An 18,253-nucleotide genomic window follows, 5' to 3' on the forward strand; every position below is an offset into this window, starting at 1 on the left:
GTACCCGAATCCCAACCCTCACCCCCCTATCTCTGGAGACGGCCCCCCATCACACCGTATACACACACCCTCATCACTCTCTTCCTCCGTCACCTCACCTTATCCCCTTTGTTTCTACATTTTCACATAGAATCACAGCCCTACACCGTATTATCAAAAACAATTTCTCGACTCTCCAGTTACGACACCCGGCTTTCCACAGCCACAGAGTCATTTCGGCATACAGGAAGCACAGAAACCTCCAGTCCATTCTCACCAGAGCAAAATTTTCCGATCATAGACCCACACCATCATTACAACATTCTCACCATTATAGAAATAGGAAATTTATTCACAACCCCTACTCCAATGCCTCATACCCCACAACAGGTTCTCTTTCCATCGCCACCACCATTTTGTTCCCTGTGGCTTTGGAGATTTTGGAGTCCTACCGCTACCCCCCATTAGCATTTATATACATTCACCAAAATTAATTTTATTTTATCCTACTCAGTTTATACAAATATACACACACACACACATAATAAATCAGCTAGCCCTAACCTACTCTAATTTCTATATTCTATCCAAACCCTAACCCTAACCCTAGACCTTACCTTGACCCTGGTATCCCTGTCTGGTCTAAATTATTTGCTCCGGGTTTGTGGGTTATCCCGTGAAGTTTTTTGTCGTGCCCCGGGAGGTTGTGGACCCCGTGAGGCCAATTTGGACAATATATTACATACCATTCAGTGCCGAGACAGACTAGAGGAAGGATAGGAGTATGGGGAAAGGTGAGGGGGGGGAGAAAGAAATGAAAAGGAAGGAAGGATATTAAGGAAGAACAGTGGGATGGAAAGGAAAGAGCAGGAAGGAATGAAAGAGGGGAATTATGATTAACTAAATTAATAATTGGACAAACACAATGGATTAAAAAATATCTTTATTAAAAAAAACAGTAACTTGGTGACTAAATACTCACCTGGGGACTCACCTAAAAAACAGCTAAAATAAAAAATTAATAAAATAATACTTACCTGGATACCAGTGGAAGAAGAATTATATAAAAACATCTTTATTAAAAACAGTAACTTGGTGGCTAAATACTCACCTGGGGACTCACCTGAAAAAAAGCTAAAACAAAAAATTAATAAAACAATACTTACCTGGATACCTGTGGAAGAAAAAATATACTTACCTGAATTACTTACCTGGAACTTACCTGAAAAAAACAAAAATAACAAATACTTACCTTTAAATAAATATGGATTAAAATCTTTATTAAAAAAACAGCATTAAAAACATCATTAAAACAATTACAATTGGAATAAAATGGGTCTTACTAAAAAAATCTATTCATGATTGAGGTTAATTTAAAACAAAATCTAAAACAAACTAAAAACTCTAAGAACAGTTAAAACAGAGTGGGCGGAACTGAAGAGAGTATATAAGGCCAAGCCTGGCTCATACTCTCATTTCTTTTCTTTTCTTTTGGGGAACATCATGTGCACTTAGCCTGAGGAAGACCAAACAGAGTCGAAACGTCGCGACAGTGCACACAGGCCTATTTTTGTTTATTTTGGGGTTCATTATGTTTTATTATTTGATTTATTTTAATTTAAAAAACAAATTTCGGATGGGAACTGGGAGGCGACCTGCTGATGGCCAGTGCATAGGCCATCCCCTTACGGGGATGGCCAAAACACCCTCACACCTAATCTTAACCTTAATTTCATTCTTAACCCGATTTTTTTTTTTTTTTTTTTTTTTTTTTTAATATATTTTTTATTAAAAAACTAGTAATTTAATAATTGGGGGATTAAAAATATTTTTATATATAAAAAATTAATAAATAGGAAATATCATAATTAAAATACTAATAAATAAATAAATAAGTTATATAATAAATAAGAGTTAAAAATAATTCCATGGAGTCTGTATCGGAGGGGATCTCAAACAACTTGTTCCTGAGGGCCTTTGGAGGGGCCTTGCTTTTCTGGTTCTCGAGGTGAAGGGCCTTCAAGCGGAGCTGCCGGGTCTCATAGGCGTTATCCCTCTCGGGTAGAGCGACATAAAACGTTTCTGCTGTGCTCGGGTCACGGCACATGGATCTTGCCAATTTGCGCCGCTGACTCTCCGTCAGGTGCTTGGCGGCCTGAGAACCAGAGAAGACAAAGAGAAAGGATGAGTAAAATACAAAAAAAGTATGACTTGGGCTTGGGCTCGATGTGACTCTCAGTGTCAGTTTTGCCTACCTGGGTGGCCACGCTGCTGCGGATTGCATTAAAGTTGACCGGGCCCTTCAAGCTGGCGTCTGACCATGCCAGGTGCAGGAAGTTGACGGGCTTCACGATGGGTACGCCAAGGGTAGTGTGGAAAACGTTTGTCTCGGCTGACGCCGCGGCGCTGCAGCAATTGCCCTGCGTGATCTGTTCCAGCCACGACTACTCTGTGCTATTGAGGACCAAGGAGGCCTGCCCAAAGCTTTTGGCCGTCTTGTGCTCGTTGACCTCGTTGAGGAATGAATGAACAAAAGAAAAAAGGAACTTTTTTGTTAAATCGCCCACATGGCAAAAAGGCATTCAAGTTGGAAGATGGAACATGGATAATTCTATGTTTAGAGGTGATGAGCAATTGTACTCACTAGGATCTGGAAGCGCTTTCCCTCCATCCACCTGTCGGCGTTGACCACATGATCCCGGAGCATATTGGTCAGGACCACGGACCTGTGCCCACTGATTATGTAGAGGTATCCCATGATGTAGCCCATCAGCATTGCATGCCCGTTCTGTGGCCCACCCGTCTGTGGAAGCTTGGCTAAAATTTCTGGAATCCTCCTCTTTGCAGTAATCAAGAACTCCACCTCTTGGGTCGAGTTCAGCTTCTCTTCTATGGAGATAAGAGTAGGAGAAGAGACACAGATGGGTTTAATAATTGTCTTGAACCATTGGACCTTTAGAAAGACGTGTTAAATAAATGAATAAATAAAATTAATTACCCGTCTTCTTGCGCTTGACCTGCTGTTGACGGACGACAACATGGCTGTGGATCTCTGATTTTAACCTCTTGAACTCATAGAGCACCCTCCTTATATCTTCTGACTTCAGCTTACTTTTCTCAAGGAAAGAGTGACTGATGTGTTTGTAGAAAAGTCCCACATTAATCATCATATTCTTTGTAGTCGTTGGCATGTAGCCCTTGCCCTTGAGGTAGGCTGTCTTTCCATCAGCGTGCACTCAAGTATGGCAACCCTGCTGGCCAACTCCTCATAACTGTGCCTGGCCATGCAGTTGGAGCTGCAGTTGGCTCGGCTGGAGGAACTGGACAATTGAGATGCTGAATCCCTGTCCAGGTTGTCGCCAAGGCAGAGGTTCGTCGAGGACACAGCCTGGGCGTCCAATGCCGTTGACGTTTCCATGGGAGTCAGTTCGGCCGCTGCGGGGATCATGCTCGTCGGGCGCGAGGTGTGAGTCGGGGCGGCCATTGCGGGCATCATGCTTGTCGAGTGTGGAGTGTGGGGAAGCACTGGAGCCACTGAAGGAGAAATGATGAAGGAAGTTCTGTCGGGGCAAGGCCGACAAACAAATGATGACGATGCGTGGGGCTGCCGGGTGGCATCACTCTCATCCGATGCAAGGTTTGAACAGATGCCTTCGTGTGTGAACACGCCTTCACTGTATGAATGGGAATGTATGGGAGTTGAGCTTCTCGGGTGGTCTACTTGTACCTCGGGCTGGCACATGTCCAACGGTGCCTCGCCATCTGTTAGTCGAGAACAGTCAATTGTATATGGACGCAATTGCAAACAAGCGAAAAAAGAATAAATAAAGGAAATAAAATTAAATTAAAAAAAAAAAAAAAGAAAAAGGCCCGCCATACCTGAATCCGTGAACATTCCCAGGGTTGGCACTAGCGGCGGATACGGGTCTGACTCGCGCAGAATAGTAAATTTTTTTGCAATTGCCAAACGTTTGGCCTGGATGATAAGCTCCTCCCTTTCCTGTTGAAATTAGAGAAACATTTTAGTATTGCCATTGACCAAAAGATTTTGCGTGTCACACACATTGATTAGCTGCACGCGCTTGCCTCGGTGGATGTGATCAAGTGGGTGTGAATTAAGTGCTTGTCCAGGCGGACAAACCCTCTCTTATCACAGATGCTGCAATCCCAATGTACACTGGTTCTGTTGTAGGAAAAGAGCCATCCCATGGATGCTATTAGATGAATGGAGTGCATTTTGACGATTTCACATTCAAACATATTCAATTGTATTTATGCTAAACAAGAGATACTAAAAAAAGAAAATACAATAAGAGAGTCAACTCCTACCTTGCATTGCCATATTTCATTAGGAGGGCAAACTCGTCCGTATTTGGGATGGTGTGACTGATGTTCAAGTGCTGCTTCAGGTTGCTATATGTGCGGTAGCACAGAGCGCACAGTTTATGCGGCTGTGTGCAATAGGAATGGGAGCAAAATTCAGGAGCTGCTGCTTTTTTTTCTTCTTTTTTTTTTCCCACACATACACACACCTACTCACCATCTTGCTTAAAGCCAGCTGTCATATGTTTGACCTGCAGAGAGCCATGAAATAAATAAGCATATGAATTTAAACTGAATTTTTCCAAATGCTGATCTACATATCAGACCACGTGTTACCCAATTCTGATCTACAGCATTACCGTTAGCTCATAAACTAGCATGGCCAAAAAAACGACACTTAACATATTAACCTCTTGACGCAGAGGCCCTTTTGGCAATTTCCGACTGTTTTCATATCACTGCAAATAATGCGTTATAACTACAGAAGTACCAATCCCAGAACTATGGCTGATGGCTTAAATGAAAGAAGACATCTGTACCTTTACATCTACATATCTATTGACTATTGACATATTGAATTGAGTCATTCCCTAAAAAAATAGGTCCTTTGGAAAAACTAGGGTTAGGGTTAGATTTCACTGATATATAGATTTTTTTAAACAGAACCTTTTGGGGCCAGTCACTGATATGACTGCTTTTAGGAACACCAGTTGCAGAAGTAAAATTTCATTTGAAAATTGCATTTATAGGGCTGAATATATGGTGTCCAAAACCTATCCAAGCACGAATTTGACCTATTTTTGCCTGTTTTATGTTATTTTGAAGCTTTATAACCCCAGACGTAAACCCACAACTATCAGGGATGGCTGAAATTAACCGTTAAGAGGGTTAGGGTTTAATTAATCTTTAATTAAAGATTAAATATGAATCTATGAAATTTCATGTATTTGAAATTTTTAATTATTAATTTCATAATTACATTAAAACTTGCGGCAGTAAAAACACACTTTTAGTCGCAATGTCCATTGTTTACTTGTTGACACGGAATGGAGAGTAAAAAAAGGGACCAGCTGGTTGCAGGCGGCCGTCTCACTGTGTGCGTCACCGTGTGTATGTCCTGTGCGGCTCTGGTCCCGTTACGCAGCCCTTATTTGAAGTGAAAAAACGGCCCAATCAGAGATTGTTATACGTCAGAGGAAACCTCAGGGCCTCTGCTATTGGATGGAAAACGTTTTTTCATCGTGACTTTGATTGACAGGAGAGGCTGCCTGCGCGTAATAGATGCGCAGTCTGACGGGCCTTTTAATTGGCATTAGCACAGGCGGGAAAGGGTTAAAACGTCCAATTAACTGGACACGATGGATAAAAACCGTGGATTATTGTTGGGCACATCCTCAGCTTAAAAATGAGACCAAGCTGTTGGCTTGCCGTCGTCTTTTACTGCCCGAGATATTTTCAGTAACTATGAGAAAACCGGAGCACCAAGAAACGTCAAAATTTTTGTGCATGTAGCTGAAACTGTGTTAAGAACGACGCCTTTCATACGTTAATTAGTTTGGGACGCTGGCGTCCTAACCAAATGTGAGCGAACAGGTTAAAAGGCAGCGGCAGTCGGTAAACACTAACAAACACATGTTGCATGAAGCACAGCGATGAGAGGCGAGCGTTTCTAGCCGCAAAAACATCAACTTACCATCAAGTTTGTCTCTGGATGTTTCCAAATGTTGAGCAGTCCAATGCCAGAAGTGGCGGCGAGAAGCACTAATTATAGGGGAGGGACAGGAAGTTGTCACAGCGGGCGGGGCATAGAGACGCATGAGAAAGTCGACTATTCCACATTCTCATCTACGAGATGCCCGTATTCTCATCTACGATATGATCCATTGAAAAACATACAAATGACATGATTTTAGCAAACATTTATTTCTTTTTTGACATTTCAATGCTAGGGTTAACCGTCACCCTAAATAAGCTCTGCAAACACTGAAAAACACTGTGAATCACTCTGAACTGTCCCAAGTTGTAAAGGAAGAGGAAGAGAGGAAGGAGCTAAATTGTGGCTCCCATTCAATACAGCTGTCCCTCCAAATGGTGTCCTGACTGTCCTGACAACTGTTGGACGGGGAACTGCTTATTCTTTCGGGAGTGGCCCAAGGTGTGAAGCAGGGGGAAGAGAGGAAGGAGTGACCAGGTGACTCCCATGCAGTGACACAGTTGGAGGTGCCTGTCAGCTGCTTGTCCTCGCTCTCGTCCCCCTGCTCCTTCTGCTGCTCCTCCTCCTCCTTGTGTTGCTCCTGCTGCTGCTGCTCCTCCTCATGTTGCTGCAGCTGCTCTTCCTCCTCATGTTGCTCCTGCTGCTTCTTAACCTGCTGCTGCTCTTCCACCTCCTTCTGCTGCTCCTACTCCTCTATGAGTTGCTCCTGCTGCTCCTCTATGAGTTGCTCCTGCTGCTCCTCCCCCTGTTGCTGCAGCTGCTCTTCCTCCTCATGTTGCTCCTGCTGTTTCTTCACCTGCTGCTGCTCCTCCACCTCCTTCTGCTGCTCCTGCTGCTCCTCCCCCTGTTGCTGCAGCTGCTCGTCCTCCTCCTTGAGTTGCTCCTGCTGCTCCTCCACCTGTTGCTGCAGCTGCCCCTCCTCCTCCTTGATTTGCTCCTGCTGTTGCTCCTGTAAACAAAGTAGGGCACACATGCAGCAGAATGGACAATGGTGTGAAAGTGATAGATGAGAATATGGAATTAAACCAAGTAATTACACATTCTAATCTACATTAGAATTGTGTTTCCCAATTGTGATCTACAGCGTTAGCATTAGCTTGTAAACTAGCATGACCTGAAAACGACATTTTAACACATTAAAAAACAGCGGAAGTCGATAAATGATGCTACACAACACATGCTACATGAAGCACAGGCATGAAAAACAAGCATTTCCAGCCGCAAATATATCAACTTACCATTCAATCAGTCCTTACACCTGTTGAGCCACCTTCACCTGACGTCGCCAGGTTATGATTTGGCGCTATACAAATAAATATGATTTGATTTATATTTTTTGGACCTGCTCGGCCATACGGTGGGCTAGAGGGACGGGGCCGCTTGCGCCCGGCTCGGGGCTGGCTTCCCCATGGGAAGTGGCTCAACTCGGGTCATTTTTGAACGTGCTTAGCTAAGGTTGGGGAATTTTTCCACACTCCCATATGTTTGGGCTGGCAAAAAGTTAGTGGTTAGGGAGCCCTGGTCGTGGCTCTGGGGCCCACGGGGGCCGAGTAGATGCGTTTGGCTCAGTCTGCAGGGATCCTCTTGCAGGCCTTGTATGTCAGCAGGCCCCGGCCAGCTGGCTGGGCCTGCCCGGGCGACCCCGCCTGAACGGGTTGCTATGGACCCGGTTCTTACATATGCAGTCGGGCCCCGCGAGCCCTTTGAGGAGCCACTGGCCCCGGCCAGCTGGCTGGGCCTGAACGGGTTGCTATGGACCCGGTTCTTACATATGCAGTAGGGCCCCGCGAGCCCTTTGAGGAGCCACTGGCCCCATGCCGATAGCTGCCCGTGTTCCTGAGTTACGGCTGTTTAAAGTCCAGGGGTCAAAAGGTTGAGGTGCACAAAGAGTAATGTGTCTTTTTTGGCTTTGCTCTGCCATACGGCAGGCTAGAGGGATGGGGCCACTTGCACCCGGCTTTGGGCGCGCCCCCAATGGCTGAGCTAAATTTTCACAGCCCTGGCCCCATGGGAAGTGGCTCAACCCGGGTCCCCGGGGGTCCAGGGGCATTTTTGAACGTGTTTAACTGAGGTTGGGGAATTGTTCCAAACTCCCATATGTTTGGCTGGCATGAAGTTAGTGGTTAGGGAGCTGGTGAAGGGATGGCCCCAGGGCTGCGGCTCTGGATATGTGGTAGAGGGCTCTGAGGGTGTTCCGATGGTGCCAGCTGTGCGTCTCTGTGGGCTTGCACGGCTGAGATATGGGCCTCTGCGGCTCTGGCGATTTCCCCATTTGGCGGCTCATGCGTGCCCGCACTCGGCTTGACCTGGCTTTTCATAATGTACAGGTCCCCTTCTTATATCTCTTTCCGTTAAAGACTTTGCTTCAGAAATTCACATATATGGTAGAGCACTCTGAGAGCTTTCCAAGGATGTCCTTTTTTTCACCACTCGCTTCTTCTATGGACGAGATAGGGCACTTTGATGAGTTAAGTTGCCCATCCCCCACCCTGCTGCCAAAGAGCAAAAACGAGGAGGAGCTCTTGGCCGGAAGAGATTTTTTTTTTTTTTTTTTTCGGAACACTGTTTAGCTGAGGTTGGGGAATTGTTCCTAACTCCCATACATTTGTCTGGCAAAAGTTTGTGGTTAGGTTGCCCCGTTGGCATAGATGTAAATATGGAGGCGGGACAATTTCTCACCTGCACAATTCCATCTATTCAGAAATAATAAGGATGAAAACATGGAAGTGGAGTTGTATTAGCATAAAGGCTACGGACCCGGTTCTCACATATGCGGTGGGGCCCTAACCCTTTGAGTGCTTGTCGGCCCCATGCCGATAGCTACCCGTGTTCCCGAGTGAAGGCCATTCAGAGGCAATGGGTCAAAAGGTCAAGACGCACAAAGAGCATTGTGTCTTTTTTGACCCTGCTCAGCCATACGGTGTGCTAGAGGGACGGGGCCACTCGCACTGATATCCTTCGAACCACAGTTCAAAGGATATTGACAACACAGCCACAGAGGTGGAGGGTGGAGGAGGAGGTTATAAGAAGGGATGCAGCTGACATTGAGGTGAGCAGGTCAGTTAGAGAGAGAAAGCGGAAAGCTAGAGTTAGATGGCCGAGGGCAAATAGTAGCAAAGAATGGGAGACAGTCAACAGGGACTTGTCAATAATTCTGAGTAGACTAGGAGGAGACGCAAGTGATAGATTAGAGAAAATGGGAGACATAATTTACTCTTATGGTGTTGAAAGATTTGGGGTGCAAGATAGAAAGAGGGTTGAAAGAGTACAGGTAGCTAAGTCTAGATGGCAAAGAGAAATTGAGAAATTAGTTAAAGAAAGAAGACAATTAAGAAAGCAGTGGAAAAGAGCTACAGAGGAAGAGAGAGAGGGAATTAATGTGTTGCAAGAGGGGTTGAGAAGCAGGCTAGCTGTACTCAGAAGGGCCGAACATCTTAGGAAAAAGAGAAAAAAGAAAGAATATGTAAGAACGGCATTTTACAGGGACCCATTCAAGTTTGTTAAAGGATTGTTTAACCAGGAAAAGGGAGGGCAGCTTAAAGCAACAAAGATAGAAGTAGAAGTGTTATGGAACTGTGTACCTTTATTCATTCAGTTGCATTTTCCGGCCGCTAGATGGCGCAGTAATTTCAGGCATGTGTTTTTGCGTCCATGGTTTCTGACAGGAAGTGATGTGGGCTCACTGGATGTTGTTGTTTTTTTTACCTGCTCCGTAGCGGGAGAAATTTTTCCTTCCTCACGTTGTTTTGTCCCTTTGTGGTGGCAATATGAGTAAGTGAACATTATTTACCGTTAGTACATTGTAAACCATTTTGTAGTTTTTATAATTTGTTAATTAACGAGCGAGATATAATCGCGGACTCTGCCGTAGATCTGTGTTAGATCCGCTACCTCCGTTAGCAGGCTACATAAACTTGTATTATTTACCTTGTGGTAATTTATCCTTTTTGTATTTGTTTCAGTTTCACAATTTCTGGCATTAAATATGATCCAGTCACAACTCCTGCCTGTTCCTTGGATGAAATGTCAGAAAGAGTTTAGCTGGCTGTGAATCCCAGTCCAAGACACCAGTGAACACTGGGTGAAGCAGTACAAGAAGAGTACCTGAGAAATACATATTCAGATTCTGAGCAGAATAGAGTAGTAGGACTTCCACCTGACATGCCACCATTAGGGGAGATAGATCGAGAAATGGATGTTAGACCACCTAGGTGGAAGGAGGTAGAGGAGGTAGTCAGGCGTGCAAAGGCTTCTTCGGCCCCAGGGCCAAATAGAGTCCCCTACCGGGTCTATAAAAGCACACCTGATATCCTAAAGTTTTTGTGGAGGCAATTAAAAATAGTTTGGAAGAAACAGTCTATTCCCAGAGCATGGCGTAGGGCAGGAGATGTTCTTATTCCTAAGGAGAAGGAGTCTTCAGAGCTGAGTCAGTTCCGTATGATCTCTCTCCTGACTGTAGCGGGGAAGATTTTCTTTAGTGTAGTTGCACAAAGACTAGCTAGTTATTTAGAAAGGAATAGCTTAATAGATACTTCAGTACAGAAGGCAGGAATACCAGGTTTCGCAGCGTGTTTAGAGCACACTGGCATGATCTGGCATCAAATTCAGGCAGCCAAGAGTGAGAAAAGAGATTTACATGTGCTATTCTTGGACTTAGCAAATGCATTTGGATCAGTGCCACATAGCCTTATTTGGGAGACATTTGATTATTTAAGAGTGCCTGGAGCAGTTGTCAATTTAGTAAGAAGATATTTTCAGGATATCAGACTATGTTTCAGTACAGCAAACTTTACAACAGGTTGGCAGAGGCTAGAAATAGGTATTATGGCAGGGTGTACAATTTCTCCATTAGCATTCACAATGGCAATGGAGGTAATTATTAGAGCTTCTAGGTGGGTTGTAGGTGGAGAGAGGCGGCAGGATGGGATGCACCTTACACCAGTTAGGGCATATATGGACAACATGACGTTGATAGCCACAATGGTGTCATGTATGAAAAGAATACTTGAAAGGCTTAGTAAAAACTTAAAGTGGGCTAGTATGAGAATCAAGCCTAGTAAGTCTAGAAGTATCTCAATAAGTAGAGGAAGATTAAGTGATCGAGAGTTTGTAATGGATGAAGAGGCAATTCCAATAATTAGGAAAAAACCAGTAAAGAGCCTAGGTAGGTGGTACAAGGCAGATTTGCATGACGGAGAACAGGTAGTGCAGTTTAGGAAGGATGTTGCTGAGGGACTGGATACAATAGATAAATTCAGGACTTCCAGGAAAGTTGAAGCTGTGGTGTTTGTAGTGTGGATTATTTCCTAGGTTGATGTGGCCACTGTCAGTATATGAGATTCCAATATCTGCTGCAGAGAAAATGGAAAGACTAGTAAGCTTTTACGTTAGGAAGTGGCTCGGTGTTCCGAGATGTTTAAACACTGTGGCACTGTATGGGAAAGGCATACTTCAGCTCCCAGTATCTAGTCTAGTGGAGGAGTTTAAATGTACTAAGGTTAGGACAGAGCTCCAGTTATCTGGGAGTAAAGATGTGGTTGTTAAGAAGGTGGTTCCAAACCCAACCAAGGGAAGAAAATGAAATCCAAGAATGGCAGTGCAGGAAGAGAAAACAACTCTTAGGCATACAGAGATTGTGGGTAATGTACAGATAGGCCGGGGAGGCTTGGGGCTTGGCCCAGGCAAACCGGTGTGGAGTAGAGCAGGTCCCAAAGAGAAGAGGAAGCTAGTTGTAGAGCAGGTTCGTAGACAGGAGGAAATATTGAGATGTGCAAGGGCAGTGGCTCAGGCTAAGCAGGGACAGTGGTTGAACTGGGAAGGTGTCAAGAAGAAAAAACTTAGTTGGAAAGAGCTGTGGAGTATGGAGGAAAGTAGTATTAGATTTTTGATAGGGGCAACATATGATGTATTGCCAACTCCCCAGAACCTAAAACTCTGGGTAAATGGAGACCCGTTATGTTTGTTGTGTTACTGCAACGCTAAAGCACATCTTGTCCGGTTGTAAGGTTAGTCCCTCACAAGGCCGATATACGTGGCAACATAAACCAGGTTTTAAAAAGCTGTAGGCATTGAAGATATACGGAGGCAGGCAATTTTAGGAGGGTCTAAGACAAAGAGAGTTGCAATACAGTTTGTGCAGGAAGGAGGGAAAGTTAATAAGATAATAAGGAAGAAGGGCAGCTTAGAGGATGCTAGTGACTGGGAGATGCAGGCAGATTTAGGAGGAAAGCTTGTTATTCCCCAGGAAATAGCCTGCACAAAGCTAAGGCCTGATATAATTTTGTGGTCTAGGAGTAGAAAGAAAGTATATTTCATAGAGCTGACTGTGCCGCGGGAGAATTCAGTTGAAGACGCTTATGAAAGGAAAAACCTCAGGTATGCAGATCTGGGTAAGGATGCTGAGCAGCGAGGATGGAAGGTTAGGATTTGTCCAGTGGAAGTAGGATGTAGAGGGTTTGTAGCCAGATCTGTTGTTGCTTTACTGAGGGAGTTAGGAGGAAGGGGACAGAGGGTGAGGAAAATAGTGAAGGAAATGTTGGATAAGGCAGTAAGATCCAGTCAGTGGATTTGGGTTAGAAGAAGTAATAGTAGCTGAGGGCCCAGCAGGGGGAGCACTTAAGAAAGACAGACTATAGTGAGAAGTAGAGGAAGAAATCCAGGAAGGGGAAGTGTATTTAAGTGGAGGGTGTGGCCTGTTTGAGCCTCTTTGCCTAACCCTAACCCCTAACCCTAAAGCCTACGCAGCCTGAGTGAGGCACAGATCTGTCGAGTACAAACCGCGAATGAAACAAGACCACGGCCGCAAAATGCACACGGGCTGGGTGCAGACAATATACGGAATAATTTCCTTATTTCCTAGCGATTTCGCTCTGTATCCTATTTGGAGGAACAGAGGAAAATATCCTGAGCGCCACTTGTCCTGTAGCGTTCAATGCACGTTCTCAGCTCTGGTAAAAAGCACAGTACACAGGTCTTAATTACACCGTCTCTCACAAATATTCTGGTAAAATCGGTTGAGTTTAACCAAGCTTCTCAATTCTGAGGCTTAGGAGTTATTGGAACTTCACAACTGATCCTATCCACACAGATGGGGTATCGAGCCCTGGCGCAGCGTGAACAGCTCTTAAGCATTCAAGTATACAGTGGCTCAAACAATTGTTGATTCTGGGGCGTAGAAAACCATTGGAACCTCGCAAACTGGTACTATCCCACAGAGGTGATATCAAACCCTGGCACAGCCAGACAGTTTTTTAATCACCTAATTGCCAATACTTCCCTATTGTACAGTTAATTCAACTTGACATGAACTGTTCACTCTGACAATTCCTTTGCGGTTTGGGCATCAACCTTCGCTGATTTCTGTCCGAATCCAGCAACTTGAATCAATTATTATAGCCCAGACATTGCCTCATCAATGCTCCACTCAGGTTCAGCCAATCTGACCAAAGTGCAAATTTTCAGATAAGACATCAACACTCATCTGTGGCAACAACGGCACATTTACGAGACATCACTCCATCACTTTACAGTAATTAATAAAAGTTTTTCACAATAGCCTCACACGGGGCACCAATTTGTTGTGCCTTGGATTGTGTATAGTGTTGCCTCTTATCAAATCTCAATCTAGAAGGAATGTTCTTTACTGTGGATTGACTTAAGAACAATTACTGAAGGAAGGAGTGTAACAATGGCCTGATTTATGGGGTTTTTTATTAATTTAAAAAAAGGGAAATAAAACGTGCTCATTATATACAGGTGCTAGTCAAAGGATAAACTAGGTGAAACAGGTGAGATTGGATATATAAATGGAATGGCATGATATAACTGATAATTAAGTGGCTGGTTATTCTTGAGGATTTGGGTGAATGAATGGCAGATTGTTTATCAAAATACGATTGTCACATGTCATGTCATTTGTCTACATGAAGCAGGAGAGTGGAATGTGTCTTTGTGTGTCTGTGTGTATTTCTGTGTCTGTGACCACAGCTCCTTGTTAGGCTTAAGCTCAGAGATACAGAACATGGATCCCAAGTAACAAGCACAGACACTCAGATGGTGAGGAAGAGGAACAAGGCTTTAATGGAAATGAAACAGGACCAATCTCAGGAGAGTGGGTGGCAGGTTGGAAACCCATTGGGCAGGCAGTCAGATATACAGGCAAACAAGCTTGCAGGCAGAAAGGGAGGAAGGAAGACAGGCAGAAAGATTGTGGGGCAATGGAGGAAGGTGCACAGGGTGGATGAGCCAGATGCGGCTACAGACAAGAGCTGGAGACAGAGGTTAACGTGAACAAGTACAACAAACTGGTGATGAGCGGACAACTGACCCAGGTTTTAATGCAGTGTAGGTTGGCTGGTAGTAATCTCTCTCTCTCTCACACACACACAAATGGGCACGGGCGTAGGGTTGTCCTAGCACTCCTGAGTGAATGAAATAAAGGGATCCACTCAATGAACTCTGGGACTCAGATTTAAAGCCTTCAGCAAGTCTCAGACTCATTGAATTTTTCCCGTCTGCTTGGTCAGCGGAGAAGCTTCAGGATAAGTGATTAGTTCAATACTTTGATAAATTACCCCTCCCCTACTTTCCTCTCTCCTCTCCATCTCTCCTTTACTCCTCTCCTCACCCTCTCTGCTCCCCTTCCCTTCCTCTTCTCTCCATTTCTTTGTCACTCTGTAATTTATTATTAATTTCTCTCATTTCCTTGTTTCCTTTTTCTTCTTGCTTTTCTTTTTTCCAATTTTCTACTCCTTTTCATTCCTCTTTTTCTTTTTTAATCTCTCCTCTAATTTCTGTAAATACTTTTATTGTGTCTGTCAATTACTCTTCTTCTTCCATGCCTGTCTCTGTTCCCCTTTCCCTCGTATTGTTTCTTCTTATTTTTTAATGACTTAGTCTCTCTCTCTCTCCATTTCCTTTCCTCCTCTCCCCATCCATCCGCGCCCTCGAGCACAAACTGCGCGCCTGGGCCGCCGCCCGCGCAGCGTTTGATGTGTCTGTGAAGAAGTACCATCGGGAAGGGGAGCGCGATCGTGTGCGCGCAGTTTGAGTGTGAGAGAAAAAGAGAGGGAGGGAGACAGGCTCAAAGACAGAGAAACGGGGACACTGGGGCACAGAAACGGAGACATCGAGCTGCATCAGACGACACTGAGCTCATCACTCCGCTCCAGAATAGGAGGTAAAACATCTCTGCTCCGGTTGTGTTACTGTGTGTGTGTGTGTTGTTCATGCAGACATCATGCTTATCCTCGTGGTATTGTGCCATGTTGTTGCTGGTCCGTGGTGCTGACAGACCGGGTCTGCCCCTCCTATTTCCCCTGAAGTTTTCAGGATCGTGCCTGAACTGCTGATCGTGTTGCGGGGGTGTGTGGAGCAGCACGGACCGCATTGAGCCTCCTGCCCCCTAAAGTAATCACTGTTACTTTGCCCCTGGGGGCACAACCAGGCAGCAACCGAACTACACAATGCCAGGACTGGGAACTATCTCTGCAATACACAATGATACAGTTACATGCACACGCACGCACACACACGCGCACACACACGTTAAATATGGCTTGCTGTTAGTGTGGTTTGGTTTTTGTTGGGTGTTGCTAATGTGTATTGTGTGTGTGTGAGGTTGCTCTAGTGGCTCTCTGCTGATGATGTTTGTTGGTTGTTGTCAGCCACTGCTTGTTATTAGTTGTCAGGTGTTGCTATTGGTCACATTTCTTTTCTTGTGTGTGACAGACTGTAGCAGTGATTCTCACATGAGGCTGTCGGTTGGCGGTTGTCTGTCATCGGCTGTTATCGTTTTTAGTCACTGCTTGTCGTAGTTCACTTTTTTGGTCACTGGCTGTTGTGTATGTGAGGTATGAGAGGATGTAGTAGTGAGAGTAGCTGCAGAGAACAAAGTGAAGTCGGTGGAAAGAAGCACGTGATGACGTCTGGTTGGACTTTCAAAGTAAAAGCCTGCGCAGTTTTTCAGTTTCTCATAAGGATATTCTCAGACTTTGGACTGTTGTTCACATCAGCAGCAGCAGCAGGAGCAATCTGAAACCAAAACGGATGTGGTTTAGATAGATGTAGTTCGATTTTCCTACAATGTGTTATTCCCTTTACACCTTTATCTTGAAAGGGCTTTGCTTTTTCCAGTTTCCTTGTGTGTTTTTCCATCTTTTCCTGCCTTGGCGCAGCCTCATTGAATCACGTCCACATCCTTCTGACAGTGGCTGTAAGCTGTCAGACTCTGCTGTGACTGAGTGGTGTGTCTCTGTCAGTGTGGGTGTTACTCTCCTTAACTGCCAAAAACACACAATTTTATGTCTCTGTACAACACATGAAATATAGTGTGTTTTTGGAAATAATTCTGCATAAAATATGAATGAAACAAAGACAGTGACCATGAATCCTTCATATGTACCAACATGGATTCTCTGGGATGGAGTCAGGCTGAGTGGGGACTCACTGCAGAACAGACTCAGGCTGCAGGTTAATGATGGAGTGGCTGCAGCTGTAAGTGTGTGTGAAAAGGGGGAGAGTGGGGGTTCCCCCCTCCCTACCCTTCCCTCCTCCTTCTCCCCACCCTTCCCTCCTCCTTCTCCCCCTTCTCCTGTTCCTCCTCTCCCTCTTCTTTGTCTGCCTCCTCCCATTCCTGCTTTTGTAACTGCAGTGGGGCTTCCCTGGGCTTTTCCTCTCCCTTCTTCTGGCCCTCCTGCAGTTTTTCTGGGATTTCCCTTCTTTTTCTAGCTGCAGCTAAAAGCCCAGTCCTCCTCCCATCCATCTCTGTGTCTCGAGGGCCATTTGACTACCTTCTTTATTCCATCATTTGCTGAAAGAAAGACTGTATGATACAAATTCAGCAGCAGAACAGGGAAGGGGATCCTTTACATTACAGGAATGTAACAGGAAATAAACTGTAAAGGAACACTAAATGAGGTCCAGTAGGCACCTTATCTGTCCCTGAAGAAATATTTTAGGAATAATGAAAGTTGCATTCTTCAGTGCCTCAGTTGAAGTGGTACGGTGCGTTCTTTTTCTTTGTCTTTGCTCCTCTGATGGCAGTTTGACACAACAATGATGAGAATATTCTGTGATTTGATGTTCAAATTTCTGAATGCTGTTCTATTGACTCATGAATTATGCATTAAAGCCCTCCTTCCTCTCTTGCCTCCATCTCTCTGCCTCTCCTCTTCTCTTCCTCTATTATCACACAGCACTCTCTCTCTTCCATCACTGCCTCCTTCCATCTTCTACTTCCTTTCCTTCCTCTGCTGCATCCCCTCCCCTTCCAGACGACTGGAAAAGAGCTTACAAAGGGCGACAAACCAGAGAATATAAAGGTGTATTTCCTATATAGACAAATCTTCTATTCTTGTTTTCACTGTCCACCTTCCTCCGTCTCCTCTGTTATATTGTTCTCATGGAACACACCCAGACACAGCATTGAGTTGAGGTGGGGTTAGGCTGTTCTGCATGAATCCTGGTCTTGGTAGAAGTGGTGCAGGCTGATCTATGGAACTGGCTGCCCTCCCTCTCCTTTTTCATTTTCATCCTTACTTCCCACTTCTCCTTATTTTATACCTTTTCCCTTTTCTTCTACCTTCTCCTCAGCTTCATGTTTTCCATTTTCCCTCTGCACTCAGGATTTTGCATTTACATTAAATTTTTGCACTATTTGAAAGTTTTTCACTCCCACTTTATCACTGCCCCTTCATATTTTTCTTGTACTTCTATTCTTGTATTTTTTCTATACCTGTGGTTGTTGCTGTAATGATGAATTTCCCATACATGGGATAAATAAAGTACTATCTTATCTTATCATATGTAACTTAGCATGCTAACAAGGCAAACATGCTGCATGCACATTACTTTTGAAGTAGTCATAAACCCGATTTGACCTGAACACACTGACCACGTATATGGTGGAGACACACTGGCTACATGGTGTGTGCTTCTTGGCAACCGCTGCTGATCAGAAATTGTGCTTGTGTTCCTGCTGACTGCATCACTGCTGTGTCTCTGCTGTGTCATTGCTGCTCCGACCATTCACGCAGTTTGCAGGATCCCTGACTATTCATCTCTCTGTGAATTTAGAATTTTTTGACATGCTGCCTAGAAAGGCCAAAATATATTTGTAGCTTTCATTCCTCTGACATTGATCAAATTTAGGCTGGACACAAAACTATAGTTTTGTTGCAGGTGTGATGTCAAATGTGATGTAAATCTCTGCATCACCAACACCATGGAAGGGAATCA

General features: G+C 44.6%; 1 protein-coding gene across 1 annotated transcript in view; it reads left to right on the forward strand.

The window, feature by feature from the left end:
• Positions 1-14,996: 14,996 nt before the first annotated feature.
• LOC115052843 (sodium/calcium exchanger 2-like) overlaps positions 14,997-18,253 on the forward strand; it is a 70,930-nt gene continuing 67,673 nt past the window's right edge. Inside the window, exon 1 of the mRNA XM_029517238.1 lies at positions 14,997-15,194. The gene's annotated coding sequence lies outside the window, so the exon portion shown is untranslated. The remainder of the gene's footprint in view (positions 15,195-18,253) is intronic.

The sequence above is a fragment of the Echeneis naucrates genome, chromosome 13 (assembly GCF_900963305.1).
Source record: "Echeneis naucrates chromosome 13, fEcheNa1.1, whole genome shotgun sequence".
Taxonomy (NCBI): domain Eukaryota; kingdom Metazoa; phylum Chordata; class Actinopteri; order Carangiformes; family Echeneidae; genus Echeneis; species Echeneis naucrates.